The sequence below is a fragment of the Leptonychotes weddellii genome, unplaced genomic scaffold, assembly GCF_054177405.1.
Source record: "Leptonychotes weddellii isolate Sample4059 unplaced genomic scaffold, ASM5417740v2 HiC_scaffold_22186, whole genome shotgun sequence".
Lineage (NCBI taxonomy): Eukaryota > Metazoa > Chordata > Mammalia > Carnivora > Phocidae > Leptonychotes > Leptonychotes weddellii.
This window is the reverse complement of record NW_027810303.1, coordinates 1-2,820: the sequence shown is the minus strand read 5'-3', so window position 1 is coordinate 2,820 and position 2,820 is coordinate 1. Positions and strand designations below refer to the sequence as shown.

Sequence of the window (2,820 nt, the reverse complement as noted above, 5' to 3'; positions counted from 1 at the left end):
TTTTTTTTTTTTAAAGATTTTATTTATTTATTTGAGACAGAGAGAATGAGAGACAGAGAGCATGAGAGGGAGGAGGATCAGAGGGAGAAGCAGACTCCCTGCCGAGCAGGGAGCCTGATGCGGGACTCGATCCCGGGACTCCAGGATCATGACCTGAGCCGAAGGCAGTCGCTTAACCAACTGAGCCACCCAGGCGCCCGCAAAAAAAAGAAATTTAAAGTGTGTTTTCATTAACGTGGCTCAAATATGTGGGAAAATGATTTGAAGAGGCTGTGAAAAAAAGGAAACCTTGAACAAGAGACCAATTAGTTAAAGAAGGCAGAGATTATATACAAAAAGGCAGCTAAGGCAAAAGATGAGCCAGCATAGGAAGTCAAAGGACAGATGACACATGAACGAATATTCAAAGACAGAGGGAGCAGGAGAACGACAGGAGGTATACGCTGAGGTTGCTTGTGACTTACCTCAACAGGAAGCTGACTGAACTGTGTCACGAGGCCATCTACAGCTGCTGCTACACCAATAAGGGCAACAACCTTCTGTGGCCTTGCGATTGCAGCATGAAACATAAGCCATCCACCAAGGCTAGATCCAACGAGTATCTAAAAATAAAAATTTATAGTTTTAAAGAGGAATTTTCTTTTCTGTAAGCGGATTGAGTAATTTATGTATGTACTTTTTTTCTTCTACATCCATTAGCTCCCAGACTTTTAATATTTGGCACAAAGTAGAATTAAAATTATGATTGCAGTGAAAAGTAAAAAGCTTACTTACATTTTACGAGAAAGTGAAAACAATAGAACAATTTTAAATCAAATACCAAAAGTGATGGTTAAACATTTAAACTACTAAATTTTCATAGCTAAAGAAAGAGCTCAAAAATCATGAGGTTAGTTAATAATCATATTTAACAAAAACAGTCACCTGTGGCCCTTCAGCTAAGTCATCAATTATAGAAAGAACATCTTTTCTCCATCTTCCCACTGTGCATTCTTGTAAGTTGCCATCTGAATTTCCAACTCCGGAGTAATCAAACCTAGAGAGAGGGAAAACAAATCTGGATCTAGATACCTATCTATGTTTGTTTCTCTGATTTTTAAGGAAGACAGCACATTTATCATTATTACAATGCTTAAAATATATTAAGATAAAACACTGAGGTCAATACGTATTTCAGCAGACCCTACTGGCATAACCTTCAAATATCGCCTCCATCCACTAACTCTCTCACCTTCCCCGCCACCAGCGGCGGCTCCACGTCACTATCTCCTCTGCCTGGACCAGCGTGACAGTCTCCGCCTGTCCCCTGCCTGCCTTTCCTACCCTCGTAGTCTCTTCCCCATGTCGTCAGTGATCCTTTTAAAGCACAAATCATGTCTTGCACAAACCCTCCAAAAGCTTTCTATAATCTTTAAATAAAATATGAAGGTCCTTACCATCCCGCGGCCTCTGACTACCTCTCTGATCTCGTTTCTTCCTGTTGCCTCCCTCCCAACTATATCTTCACTCGCCTTCTTGAAGTTAATGGAATACACCACCCATGTTTGTGCCTCGGGAGTTTTACATCAGCTGCTCTCTCTACACCCCCAGATATCCACTTTGCTCGCTCCCTCACTTCATTCAGGCCTCAGGCTCCAATGTTACATCCCCAGCGATGCCTTCTGTGACCAACTCAATCCAAAATTGTACTTCTTTCATCATTCTCGAATTCCTAACCCTGCTTTATTTTCTTCATGGCAGATACTGCTACTTGACATATAAGAAATGTGACTGTGGTCTGTCTCCCACACTGGAATGGAAGCACCATTTGGGCCCGGACTATTTTGTTCACCACTGCTTTCCCAGTGCCTAGATCAGTACTTTGCATATGGTACATGCTTAGTATTTACTAAATTAATGAAAGAGAAAGAGGCAAATCAAATTTATGAACACCAGCTCATCCTGTTAGTCTGCTTCTCTTTCCAACTTTCTCGTTCTCCAGGCTCAAAGTCTGTGTGATCTGTACATTCTCCCTCTCCTTCAAAGCCTCAGTTCAACAGATCATGAAGTATCATACCACACCTGCAGATTGCCTTAAACCCCAGTGCCTGGGTAAGCCCTTTCGTAATGCTGAGCCTTTGTATGCGGTCCCACTGCCTGGAAAGCCTTCCTTCCCCACCCAAACTCCTACTCATTAAGTCAAGGCACTTCCTTTGAGGCAGTTTCTTTGACATACATGCCCCGCTTACTACCATCAGTCACTTTCTTTTGTATGTACTCACTCAACACTTTTTGTATTATGTTGTAATCAAGTTTCAAATGTTTGTCTGACTACAATGTCAGTTCTTCAAGAGCAGACCGTTTTATTCAAATCTGTTTTTTCCAGGGTACAGAACACTGTCCCCCCCATCCTCGCTCACTCCCTCTCATTTCTCCTCATTCATCTCTCTCTGCAATTTGGTAAGACCAGTATCATGCTACAAAACCGGCCTAGCACAGTAGCCTCCTGTGTTTTTACGACTAGTCTCTCTCCAAACGGATCCACTTTATATCTGTCAGGTTTTTTTCTGCAACAATATATTGACATGGCATAAACTTCAGTGGTTCCCTGTGACATACAACATAAACACTGAGCATGTCAGCCTGTTTTTATAGACCATTAGCTTCTAGTCATCTCGGATCAACCTTTTATCATTTCATCAGAGGCAACTGCCACGTTGGCCAAGCTGATCAACTTGCTGTTACTCAACTGGCTCTTGCTTTCTGTCCTGTTTCATGCCTCATACTATACTCTTCACCTGGAGTACCTTCTCCTTTCACCTTCACAACTCATATACTCTT

At 42.0% G+C, this 2,820-nt stretch overlaps 1 long non-coding RNA gene across 1 annotated transcript; it reads right to left on the bottom strand.

The window, feature by feature from the left end:
* Window positions 1-472: 472 nt before the first annotated feature.
* Window positions 473-2,814, bottom strand: LOC145718794 (uncharacterized). The gene is made up of 2 exons (XR_014142022.1): window positions 925-2,814; window positions 473-602 (listed from the first exon to the last, which is right to left on the bottom strand). It is a non-coding gene; the product is annotated as an uncharacterized LOC145718794 (long non-coding RNA).
* Window positions 2,815-2,820: the final 6 nt, after the last annotated feature.